The 13672-nt window shown below is 40.0% G+C and overlaps 1 long non-coding RNA gene and 1 pseudogene across 1 annotated transcript in view; one reads left to right on the top strand and one right to left on the bottom strand.

The window, feature by feature from the left end:
- The first annotated feature begins 212 nt into the window (after positions 1 to 212).
- Positions 213 to 2030, top strand: LOC133242673 (DDB1- and CUL4-associated factor 8-like; annotated as a pseudogene).
- A 483-nt stretch (positions 2031 to 2513) lies between these two features.
- LOC133243546 (uncharacterized) overlaps positions 2514 to 13672 on the bottom strand; it is a 56127-nt gene continuing 44968 nt past the window's right edge. Inside the window, exons 2-3 of the long non-coding RNA XR_009735106.1 lie at positions 4459 to 4584; positions 2514 to 3026 (exon numbers count right to left, since the gene is read on the bottom strand). This is a non-coding gene — a long non-coding RNA (uncharacterized LOC133243546). The remainder of the gene's footprint in view (positions 3027 to 4458; positions 4585 to 13672) is intronic.

The raw sequence follows: 13672 nt of genomic DNA, 5'->3' as shown, positions 1-13672 counted from the left end.
ACTCAGTCGTGTCTGACTCTTAGCGACCCCATGGACTGCAGCCTACCAGGCTCCTCCGTCCATGGGATTTTCCGGGCAACAGTGCTGGAGTGGGGTGCCATTGCCTTCTCCTTGGTGCTGCTGGTTGTAGCTTTTTCACTGCCGGCCTACTGTCTTCTGCAGGGTTCAAAGACTTTTTTTTTTTTCTAGACTAGAGCACGCATCCTTAAGAGATGTCTGACTACGTGAGCATCAAAGACAGCCAATCTGAGATACAGAGAAACTCCGAGGAGCATTCCAGATCGGAGGCAGGTGGCGCCAATGCGGAAGTGACCAGAAATGGTGGCAGTGCCGGCGATGGTGGCAGCCCTGGCCAGCCCGGCAGAGCAAATCAAGGTGCCGACACAGCAAGTACCAATAAAAACATTGATTTGGAAAGCATGGGAGATGCTGGACATTTCTTAACGGGTGATAGAAACCAGTTCCGGTACCAGTTAGGAGAGCCGGGAAAGGAAGGAGAAGTGAAGGAAGCATTGGCACAAGAAAAGTGGCCTCAGGTACAGTGCCGTGAGGCTAACCAAGCCCAAGCCCAGTATTTATATGCCAAGGATTGGGCCCTGGAGGAACGGGTGGCTTTCGAGATATCCACCCTCCCCAACCCACGTTGGAAAGTCCTGAATGCTCTTCGAGAGCAGCAGCTGGGTTCAAGTGCCCACTTTGTGTATGAGGCCTGTGGGGCAAGAGTCTTTGTGCAGCATTTCCACCTGCAGTATTGGCTTGCAGGCCACAATGTTTGTGTTAACACTGTGCACTTTAACCAGTGTGGCACCTGGCTGGCCACTAGCAGTGATGACCTGAAAGTGATATTGTGGGACTGGGTGCATCGGCAGCCAGTACTGGAGTTTGAAAGTGGTCACAGAAATAATGTTTAGCAGGCCAAGTTCCTTCCCCACTGTGGTGATACCACCCTGGCCATGTGTGGCTGCGATGGGCAGATCTGCATAGCCGAGCTGTCTGCTCTCCCACACTGCGGGAAAACTAAATGTGTGGCCCAGCACAGGGGAGCCTCCCACAAGTTGGGTCTGGATCCTGACTCCCCTTTTAAGTTCCTCACTTCAGGTGAAGATGCAATTGTCTTTGCCATTGATCTCAGACAAGGCCAGCCGGCTTCAAAAGTGGTGGTAACCAGAGAGAAGGAGAAGAAAGTGGGGCTGTATTCGATCTATGTGAATCCTGCCAATAATTACCATTTTGCAGTGGGGGGATGAGATCAGTTTGTAAGAATTTATGACCAGAGGAAGATTAATTAGAGTGATAATAATGGAGTGCTCAAGAAATTTTGTCCTCATCACCTACCCAACTGTGATGCTAAAGCTCACATTACCTGCCTTGTGTACAGTCACAATGGCACAGAGCTCCTGGGCAGTTACAATGATGAGGATATTTACCTCTTCAATTCCTCTCATGTTGATGGAGCCCAATATGTGAAAAGACACAAGGGGCACAGAAATAATGCCACAGTCAAAGGTGTCAATTTCTACGGTCCCAGAAGTGAGTTCGTCATGAGTGGCAGTGATTGCGGGCACATCTTCTGGGAGAAGTCATCCTGCCAGATTTTTCAGTACATGGAAGGGGATAAAGGAGGGACTATTAACTGTATTGAAGCCCATCCTTACCTACCTGTGATGGCGACCAGCGGCCTAGACCGCAATGCTAAGATCTGGGTACCCACAGCTAAAGTTATCACTTGCCTTGCTGGCTTAAACAGTGTGATTAAGAGGAACAAGCAGGGACGAGATAAAGACAGACAGCACCATACTCATCTGTTCGAAAGCCACATGCTTTGGTTCCTCATGCATCACCTGACACAGAGAGGACATTGCCCGCAGTAGGGAGCTACTGGAATCGAGGTGGTGGAAACCAACTCAGATGAGTCTTCCAGTACCTCAGATGTGTCGGAGGAGGAAGAGAACCAAGACTGTGTGCAGTGCCTGCTATCCTGAAAGCCTTGCACTCCAGCTCCAGCTGGGCTTCACCTCAGAAGGCTGGACTTTAAGACTTAGTTTACTAGATTAGCTTGTTGTCTTTGATCTGCTTTCCACAGTAGAAATTGCATCTTCCATCTCCCTCCTGTGCCTTCCCCCTTTCCTTCTTCACATTCTTCCTCCTTCACTTGGTTTCTTTACTCTTCCCTCTTTACCCCTTATATCTATAGGAATAAATAAGGAGTTTAGCTATGCCTCTTTTCCTTTGTTCTCTTATGATTGACTTCTAAATTTCATAATTCTGGTGAAAAAATTAATAGCCTTATTGAATCTACCTTCTCATTTCTGATACTCTGAAAATGGCCATTTTTTCACTTTTATTTTTTATTTATTTTTATTTTCTTTATTTTATTTTTAAACTTTACAATATTGTATTAGTTTTGCCAAATATTGAAATGAATCCACCACAGGTATACCTGTGTTCCCCATCCTGAACCCTCCTCCCTCCTCCCTCCCCATACCATCCCTCTGGGTCGTCCCAGTGCACCAGCCCCAAGCATCCAGTATGGTGCATCGAACCTGGACTGGCAACTCGTTTCATACATGATATTATACATGTTTCAGTGCCATTCTCCCAAATCTTCCCACCCTCTCCCTCTCCCACAGAGTCCATAAGACTGTTCTATACATCAGTGTCTCTTTTGCTGTCTCGTACACAGGGTTATTGTTACCATCTTTCTAAATTCCATAAATATGCATTAGTATACTGTATTGGTGTTTTTCTTTCTGGCGTACTTCACTCTGTATAATAGGCTCCAGTTTCATCCACCTCATTAGAACTGATTCAAATGTATTATTTTTAATGGCTGAGTAATACTCCATTGTGTATATGTACCACAGCATTCTTATCCATTCATCTGCTGATGGACATCTAGGTTGCTTCCATGTCCTGGCTATTATAAACAGTGTTGCGATGAATATTGGGGTACACGTGTCTCTTTCCCTTCTGGTTTCCTCATTTTTTCACTTTTAGAAGTTTAAAGATTAGTTTCCTCAGATGACCTGAAAAATTCAGAAATATGTTTATTCTTTAAAATAAAACAAACCATGGTCTTGTTCCTTAAATATGGACACTTAATCATACACACATGCTTACACACACACATACACAGACTCTCATTCTCTATCACAGAAAAGGAAAAGGGGAGAGGTGGGTAGATAAATTCCTAACAAGATAATTCATCATTCTAGAAAAAATAACTTGCTTTGTCCACATTTTCTGAACTCATATGTTAATAGTGATTAATTTGAGCACATAGAGGGTGGCAAGAATTAAACTTAATCACATAGCATTGTTTACTCTGCACTTTCAATTCTTTTAAATTTTCATGGCTTGAGAATTCCCACAGGATTACCTTCTAGAAAGTCCTCTTGGGACTACCATCTCCTATGATACCAACCAGGAATATAAGAATTTCTAATATGTGAAAATATATATCTAACTTTAATAATAATTTAATGTTATACTAATGAGTTGTTTATACTTATCGATAACTTTGATAATATTGGAAGAAATATCCCATTAGACACACATGCATTGCTTCACACCTTCTTCAACTGTTTATAAAAGGTTAAGTTGCAATTAAAAATATCTTGTTTTAAACCTTATTTAATGTCAGTTTGGGGTACTGGATTTCCAGTTACTGTTCAATAGTAATATTTAGTTTTGTTTTATACCTGTTTTTTGTGTAAGGGAATACAGAGGCTTGCCTTTCCCCCAACACCCCTGTGAAGTATAACACACCCTTCTTTGCAGATATTTGCTGGGGAGGAAGGGTATAAGACGACATTCTGTGGCCTGACCATGATTTTACTTTGATAATACTCTTTAAAGTGGATATGGTTCATGGCCCCTTGGGAGCAAGTTGAGAAATCTACATAATGAGATTAGACTTTTGAATGGAAAATAACTTGACTGAGTTCCTACTCACTGAGATTCAAAGTTAGGGACAACTGCCTGGGGATCTGTGAGCAAGTGGCAGTCCCTACCAAGGTCTGCTGTCAGGAAAGGACCTTAAAAGTCCCCAGAGAACCCAGTGACTTTGAACCAAGCACTGTGGTTTAAAACAACAGTTTTGAACTAGAATCCCAAGTTTGGGGCAGCCCTGCACAGCTGGGTGGGATGTATACTAACAACAAAATCAACACAACATTGGAAAGAACACGTGGAACTTCTGGTGACACTCAAGTGGTGGTAAGAACAACAGCAAGAGCAGATTAATTACCCAATTCTTTTTTCACCTGCTGTTTAGAAGCAGGTTTACCTCTGTGCAGGATTTGTACTATGAGCTAAAACTTTGTTCAGAGTCCTCTGCATGGTTCTGAGATTGCTTGTGCTATAAGAGGCATTTGGAGAAAGATTTGGAAGCCAAAGGTAAAGTATTTGTTTTATTCTCCGAAAGTAGGCTCAAGGGCATATGATCTGCTGGCTTACCTTAGTGTCAGGCAGCAAGCCTGGGCAACAGCTGCACCAGTGTCCCTTCCTATCTTTCAGCTTCACCAGCTCCATAAAAGACAGTGCCCACTTCTGCAGAGCATTCACGTCATCAGAGTTGGAGGTCTAGGGGCAGTGAAAGATCAACACGAGTTCCAGTCTGTCCCTGTGGGGTCCAGCTATTCCTCATGGCTTCCAGTCCATCCTTGCTTTCCCTACTTCACATCCATCTCTCTTTCCTAGATGCTGCTGGCTTTGGGCTCCAGCACCTCAAGCAAAGACAAAAAAAAAAAAAAAAAAAGTCTTATGAAGACTCTTTAAACAGCTCCTACAATTACACACTATCAGGTCCCTATATAAGTCACCTGTTAATATGCATATCACCCCAGCGTTTCTGTTTTTTGGTTAGAACTCTGACTGATGCAACCGCCTCCAACTACTTTGAACTGTGTTAAGTCCCCAGATGACATGGGTAATTTGCCATCTGGAGGAGTAAAAGGCCTCTAAAGAGAAAGGTTGGACTTGATTAAGATAGGGAGTCAAATAATTAATTTGAAAAATATATGATTATAGGTGAAAATCCAGCTGGTAGTGTAGTTCCACTGGGGCTTCCCAGGTGGCGCTAGTGGCAAAGGACCTGCTTGCCAATGCAGGCGACGTAAGAGAGGCGTTCAATCCCTGGGTCAGGAAGATCCCCTAGAGAAGGACGTGGCAACCCACTCCAGTATTCTTGCCTGGAGAAGCCCATGGACAGAGGAGCCTGGCAGGGTGCAGTCCATGGAGTCACAAAGAGTCAGACACGACTGAAGCAACTTAACACACACACACACACACACACACACACACACACGCAGTGTAGTTCCCAGAAAATGGAATTGTTACAATTTTAATTTATGCAAATATTGGTCCTATTAGCATATAGAAGACAGCAATACAATATTGCTCTAGCCTTCCATGAGATGGTGGGCAAAGTGAACAATTCTATCATATTTGCTTATTAGCAGGCAAAACTGCACCTTTAAATTTAATTTTTCAGCATCGATTATTTTCAGTCCAATATGGAATTTCTACAGGACAGTTCTGTGTAGGCCCTCATGGCCTTTATGCAATATTATAATTGTCTCCTAATTATGCACAGAATTTAACTGCATTAAATTGTGACAGATGCCAAACTATACTTTTAAAAAGACATCTGGCGGCCGTTCCTTAAAAGGATAGGTGTGGAAAAGAAGAGAGGGGGAAAAAAATATAATGGGAGCCTAATAGCTAAATGGCAGGCCAAAAAATTTTTGGTGAGTTCTGTTCGTCCAAAACTGACCTTCAGCAGTGCTCATTCTACCATGTTGTGAACAAAAAGAATAATAAATTTACAATAGATTGGATCGTAGCCATCCTGCATCAGCTGCTATGAAGTTCACTATCTTAATTTACCTTGACTTCAGTCTCTTCAACAGTAAAATTAGAGGTTTAGACTTTTAGTTTTCAAAGCTTATGGAGCACTTTATATCTATTTCTTAACTCAACAATGAGGTTTCAGAGATGGATGTATCACAGACCAAGTTCACAACACACTAGTCTCAAGCTGTGTTCTCGGGAAAACTAGGGGTATTGGATGTTTTCATTGGAGGGGCCTGAGAAGCTTCCTACCCTGCTGCTTTACTCAAAGTATAATGTTAATTTTTCTTTCCTAGCTTCAATAGCCTATCTCTAACCCCATTATTCAAGCAACCATCTATGGAAATAAAATACACATAAACACTATCAAGTATATCAAAGTGTAATTTCTCAGTTTTTCTACATAAAAACCATATTAAAATGGAAGACAGGAAACAAGTTCAGAGAAGTTAACTTTCCAAAGTCATTGAGCTAAAAAGGTGCAGAGCAGGGGCTCACATAGAGTTTACAACTAAATTTTTGCAACAAATAGTGATATATAGCATCACTGTTTTGGTGCATGGTAATTTGGTTGAAGTGTGCCTTATATACGAACAAAGCTAGTGGAGGTGATGGAATTCCAGCTGAGCTGTTTCAAATCCTAAAAGATGATGCTGTGAAACTGCTGCACTCAATATGCCAGCAAATTTGGAAAACTCAGCAGTGGCTACAGGACTGGAAAAGGTCACTTTTCATTTCAATCCCAAAGAAAGGCAATGCCAAAGAATGTTCAAACTACTGCACAATTGTACTCAACTCACACACAAGCAAAGTAATGCTCAAAATTCTCCAAGCCAGACTTCAACAGTACATGAGCTGTGAATTTCAAGATATTCAAGCTGAATTTAGAAAAGCCAGAGGAACCAGAGATCAAATGGCCAGCATCCGTTGGATTATCGAAAAAGGAAGAAAGTTCCAGAAAAACATCTATTTCTGCTTTATTGACTATGCCAAAGCCTTTGACTGTGTGGGTCACAATAAACTGTGGAAAATTCTGAAAGAGATGGGAATACCAGTTCACCTTACCTGCCTCTTGAGAAATCTGTATGCAGGTCAAGAAGCAACAGTTAGAACTGGACATGGAGCAACAGACTGGTTCCAAATAGGTTTACATAGGAGTACATCAAGGCTGTATATTGTCACCATGCTTATTTAACTTCTATGCAGAGTACATCATGCAAAATGCTGGGCTGGATGAAGCACAAACTGGAATCAAGACTGCCGGGAGATATAAGAATAACCTCAGATATGTACATGATACCACCCTTATGACAAAAAGCAAAGAATAACTAAAGAGCCTCTTGATGAAAGTGAAAGAGAGTGAAAAAGTTGGCTTAAAACTCAACATTCAGAAAACTAAGATCATGACATCTGGTCCCATCACTTCATGGCAAATAGATGGGGAAACAATGGAAACAGTGACAGAGTTTATTTTCTTGGGCTACAAAACCACTGCAGATGGTGGCTGCAGCCATGAAATTAAAAGATGGTTGCTCCTTGGAAGAAAAGCTATGATCACTCTATAAACAGCATATTAAAAAGCAGAGATGTAACTTTGCCAACAAAGGTCAGTCTAGTCAAAGCTATGGTCGTTCCAGTAGTCATGTATGGATGTGAGAGTTGGACCATAAAGAAAGTTGAGTGCCAAAGAACTGATGCTTTTGAACTGTGGTGTTGGAGAAGACTCTTGAGAGTCCCTCGGACTGCAAGGAGATCCAACCAGCCCATCCTAAAGGAAATCAGCCCTGAATATTCATTGGAAGGACTGATGTTGAAGCTGAAACTCCAATACTTTGGCCACCTGATGTGAAGAACTGAGTGGAAAAGACCCTGATGCTGGGAAAGATTCAAGGCAGCAGGAGAAGTGAACAGAGGATGAAATGGTTGGATGGCATCACTGACTCAAGGGACATGAGTTTGAGTAAACTCCGGGAGTTGGTGATGGACAGGGAAGCCTGGTGCGCTGCAGTCCAGGGGGTCATAAAGAGTCAGACACGACTGAGTGACTGAACTGAACTGAACTGAACTTGGTATAGCTGATGATGGAAATTGAGAACCCACATCTCAAGATTCTTTCATGATATTTAAGAGTCACCTTTCATCTAGTAAGGTGGCTGTAGTCCCACCTCGGACTTCTGTCAGCTATATGGCAGTTATGTTAGTAACTCAAGCCCCTGAAATTGAATTGTAAGCCTCTGAGAAGAACAGACAAAATAACACTGAATCAAAAAAAAAAAAAGTACAAAATATAAAAACAGGATATGCTGCAGTAGGGACAGTACTTCCACCCTCAGCTACCCATTGATCTGGGTGATATTAGCTGAAGAGGCTGTTGCTTATGGATCTCTGTCTAGAATCAAAGTACAGCTTTGATTTTGAGTGACTGGTTCTTTTGATTACTCTTTACAAAGATATAATGACCCAGATATTTTAGAGACTATCTTTCTCAGCTGACACGTATGACCAAAACTGTGAGGGACTGAGATCAATGATATACAACCCCATTAAGATCTTGGATCATATGGTGTAGCCTCTCTTTTCTTTTCTACAGTGAGTTGCTCTCTAAATAAGAGATAAGGTTTTGTTCTCAGATGTTATCCCCTGAGATTGCATGCATGCTCAGTAGCTCAGTTGTGTCCAACTCTTTACGATCCCATGGACTGTAGCCCACCAGGCTATTCTGTCCTTGAAATTTTCCTGGCAAGAATACTGGAGACGGTTGCCAGTTCCTCCTCCAGGGGATCTTCCTGACCCAGGGATCAAATCCGCATCTCCCACATCTCCTGTACTGGCAGACAGATTCTTTACCACTGAGCCACCTGGGAGGCTCATCCTTTGAGATTAGTAAGTAGTAATTGATAGTCACACTCATGAATATTGTTTAAAAGCTTATAATTATGAATTCTTAGTGTATCTGCAAAATTTTAAAAATGTTTTTAGAAATATGGAAATAAAATTTAACTTAACATCATCAGATAGAGCCAAATATTTGAGAGGAAAGACTTTTTCCTGTGTGCTTTCTCATAGTGGTTTCCTCTCTCAAACAAACAAACAAACAAAAAAACCTGTAGAATTTTAGGGTGATAGAGATCTACTCTAAATGCTACTGGAGTGGTGGATATATGATTCAATGCATTTGTCAAAACTCACAACATTGTACATCTAAAAGAGTAAACTTTAATATATGCAAACTAAAAGAAATTCAACCAGGATGTCAGGAGATCTCAAAAAGGAATACACACACACACACAAAAAAAGGAATACACACTATGACAAATGAAACTACTAAAAACGTGTGACATAACCTCACTGAAGCAAGTGAGAGGGAAAGAAGTTGGCTAAATAACTTTGTCAAACAGTGTTTTGAAGAGCAACTGTTTGGCTGAAGACCAAAGAAGTATATCTAAAAACTGTAGCTGGTAAATTTCTTTCTCACAAGGATTCAAGTTAATTAATAATTCTCAATCTGCTTTTTTATATATATGTCTCAGGATGAATAAATAAATAAATGGATGAAGGATGGTGAAAACCAGGTTTCTTATTGTTAGAGGAGGAAATTATAGCTATTTAAGGAGGAAAGATTAGACAAACTCTGTAGTACTGAATTAGAGTTGGGGTTATCACTATGAACCCCTATTTGGTTAGCATAAATTATACAGAGGTGGATAAATGCAGACAGAATTATAGACAAGTGTGTATACATGTGTCAGGATTGTTGTTTTAGTCTCTCAGTCATGTCCAACTCTTTGCAACCCTATGGACTGTGGCCTGCCAAGCTTCTCTGTCCATGGGCTTCTCCAGGCAAGAACACTGAAGTGGGTTGCCATTTCCTACTCCAGGGGATCTTCCCAACCCAGGGATCGAACACATGCCTCCTGTACTAGCAGGCAGATTTTTCACCACTGAGCCACTTGGGAGACCCACATGGGTCAGCATACTGACGTATGTTTCATAGCCCTCTCCACTGAGAGGCCCTGGCAGTGACAACAGTGACCACCCAGAAGTAATGAGCACCACCAGCACCCAGATTTCTAATACCGTTCTCCAATAAAAGGAACCAGGGAAACTTGGAGAAATGTCTGATAAAATCTGTATTCTAGTTGGCCCCTTCAAGGCAGGGTATATACAAGATAAACCTGTAGCATCTTGTACTTTATTGCAGATAATAATATCGAGGTGATATAAGATGTTAACATCAGGGGAAACAGTGAGGGGTAGGTGGAAACTCTCTGTACTATCTTTGGAACTTTTCTATAAATCCCAAATTATTAAAAAAAAAAAACTAAGTTTTTTTTTTTTTTAATTAAAAATCCAGGATAAAATCTAACTTTAGTAGCCATAATAATTCTGGTAACGTTAATTGTATCAGTAGAAATAATCCAGTTCCCTTGGTTTTTTGAGTCTCTACTTATTTTGTGATTCATGCTGAGTAACTTTCATTATTTGTGACCTTTAGAAAATGTTCTTTCTTTCATCATTTCTTTGACTGTTTTGTTCAATGCTGTGCTTCCGGTAAGCTGCTTCTAATAAAAGTGCAATAAAAAGTGTAAATTGAAATAAAGATGAAATTTTAAAGGACAACATTTAGTAAATTTTTAAAAGAAATAAACTTCTTACTGGGAGACATTTTACCAAACTAAATTGTAAAGTGCTTAGTATTTAGGAACTGTACAAAGTATTCATGCATAGCTGCTTTCTTTAAGCCACTGATCTTTTAACAGGAAACTTACCCCTGCAGTAAGTAAAATTTTATTTACATCTTTAGAACAGAGGTAAAGTGTAAGTCATATTTGCACTGCTTGAGGAATATATAGGAGGAAAACAAATAAAATGGTGATTGTAGGCAAGTCTTTCGAGTTTCGCTATGAAGAGTTAAAAGAAATGGAGTGATAGCTGGAAGAAAGTGTACAATTAAGGAATCGTTATTATACTTTATTTTTAAAGTTAAGAATATTAGAAAAATTCATACTGACAGTAAACATCTACGTGTGAGAAAGAAACGATGTAGTGAATTGTGGTGGAAATCTCTAAGATTGAAGCCCTTAAGGAGACGTGAGCTCGAAACCAGTGGAGGATCCTCCCTTTCTGAGGATCAGACAAAGATGGTATGAATTCAGTCAAGCAAACTAACAGGTTTGGTGGTGTAAAAATGGGTGGGGTGAGGAGTTTGATGTGATGGTTTCAGCTTTCTGTCCTGTAAAATATGAAGTGAGGCCATCAATTAGACCCCTGGAGGAGGGAATTTTGCAGTTTTGAGAAGAGAGAGGACAATTGAGCTTAATTTTCTCAGAAAGTAGGAAAAAAAAACATTCTAGGGAAATAGAAGTTTTGCAAGGAATTTAGAATTTTTAGAATAAAACAGTAACTCAAGAGATTTGCCTCGGCTAACGCTAGAGTGATACGCTACTTGAAATTCAAATGAAGTATGTAAATGGATAAAAACCAATGTGCAGCAAAACCTCACTCCACTGGAGACAAAAGAGGTGCCTCTGTCTGATTTAGCTAACAGTCATGATCATGGCATCCATGATTTCTGCACAGTTCCAAGTCAAACTCATTTAAGATCCAATCTGAAATCTGCACTTCGTATCAAAATACTTATAAAACTTTCTGTTGATTATACTTACACATATACATAGAGTGCTTACAATTTCAGTGCTACACAAATCTAGGCTCTTCCTAGAATGATCAAGGAAGGAGTCTCCTACAGAGTACCACAGTGGAAAGTCATGCTCTTATACTCTTTTATTACCTGAGAAACCTCTGTACTGAGTATTAGATGCCCTAACATGGGAAAAGAACCATTCCAACACAGTCTAGGATGGTGTATAAAGAAATAAATATTAGCAAAACAGTTGCCTCAATTTCTGAGTAAAGATGTGTTTTAAAGTATAGAGTGAGGTCTAATGGGATCATTAAAGGCTGAAATTGTCTCTATGAAATCAGATTTAAAAATTTTTAGATTCCACATATAAGTGGTAGCAACAGTATTTGTCCTTTTCTATCATGCTTATTTCACTTAGCACAATGCCCTGCAGGTTCATCCATGATATCACAAATGGCAGGATTTCCATCTTTTTCATGGCTGAATAATATTCCATTGTCTATACTGGTGGTTGCCAGGGACTAGGAGGGGGGAATTGAGGAGATGTAGGTCACATGGTACAAACTTTCAATTATAAGTTCAGAGGATCTAAAGTACAGCATGGTGACTACAGTTAATAATATGGTATGAACTACATTTAATGATATTGAGTACTTAAAAGTTGCTAAGATTATATTATAAGCATTCTCACCATACATACAAAAAAAGAGTTAACTATTTGAGATGATATATATATGAACTATCTTGATCCTGGTAATCATTCCAAAATATATGTGCATATCAAATTATCACTCTGTATATTCTGTGTCTCCCAGATATTCTAACAGGGGCTTTTGGAACTTTTGGAGCATCACTTTCACTAAGGTGCAGGTGAGAATTTTCTGATGGCTGCTCATCTCCTTCCCCAATGGAGTGCATACCCCATAAGCTCACCAAAGGGCTGTTTTTGTAACCCTGTGTATTCACAGAAGAAAGAGCACAGGTTGAGAGCAGGGTGAATCACACAGTCAACTGTTAGGAGGTGCTCAAGGAGTTCCCCAACTTCAGCAACCTCTCTTTCTCACCCCCAACCCAAGCACACAATTTGAGAGTAAAAAGTGAGTTTTTTTTTTTTTTTGCCTGATGTATAGCCTGGCCTTGGGATAAATGTTCTGCTTTGCAGGAGCACTAAAGTAGGTTAGGGTCAAAGACTCTCATCAAGTCACCAGCTGAATGGGAACAGAATTTTGCATGCCATGAAGGAAAGTGTTAAAGTTTTGAGTTTCTTTGGCAAACTCACTCTATCTGCTCTCTGTAGTGGGTAGGGGAGGAATATATGTAATGTATATATGTACATTTAAAATACATATAATTATATTTTCAATTATTCCTCAAAAAAATTCAAATGAATGAAGAAAAAAAGAAAGAAAGACTTCTTGTCCACCCTCCTGAAAAAAGACTAATATTGTCCACTGAAATCAGAAGCCATTTTAGGGCAATTGCTATACTAGAACAAAGACAATAAAGTATCATTCTTTTAGTGCAAGAATTACATATGAGCTTTTTGTAAATAGTCATTTTGTTAAATGCTCATATTCCAATCACTTATTAATGAGATGCTCAGACTGTCTGTGTGCTATCATATCACACTGGCTGCAGAATGGATCTTGTATTAACAGGCATGACATTAACCTCATTGTACATTTTCATCAGAGCTCTTGGGTGACCAGGTGTATTAGCCCCTCATAAGAGAGACAGACTGGCCTTACAAGCTTTGAAGCCAGGCACTGACTTCTCCTCTCTAGTTACAAAAATCCCAGATGGCATTTTCTTCCAATATAAAGATGGTCATTTATACTGAAAATCTGCTGTTTAGTACAGCTACCTTCAGTACTTATCTTAGCTAGAATTTCTGGATAACATGCTGCAGTTTCTACATTCATACTTGCTGCTTTATCTGAACTTTTATGTTATGGAGATGACTTTTGTCTTTACTTTTTAAAATTACATATATATATATATATACACACACTTAACGTTTGAACTTTTTATTTTATATTGCAGTATAGCCAATTAACAATATTGTGATATTTCCAGGTGGACAGCAAAGGGGCTCAGCCATACATATACATGTATCTATTCTCCCCCCCACCCCATCCAGGCTGCCACATTGAGCAGAGTTCCCTGTGCTATACA

The sequence above is a fragment of the Bos javanicus genome, chromosome X (genome assembly GCF_032452875.1).
Source record: "Bos javanicus breed banteng chromosome X, ARS-OSU_banteng_1.0, whole genome shotgun sequence".
NCBI lineage: Eukaryota > Metazoa > Chordata > Mammalia > Artiodactyla > Bovidae > Bos > Bos javanicus.
Note: the sequence above shows the minus strand (reverse complement) of the source record. Positions and strands in the feature narration are given on the sequence as shown.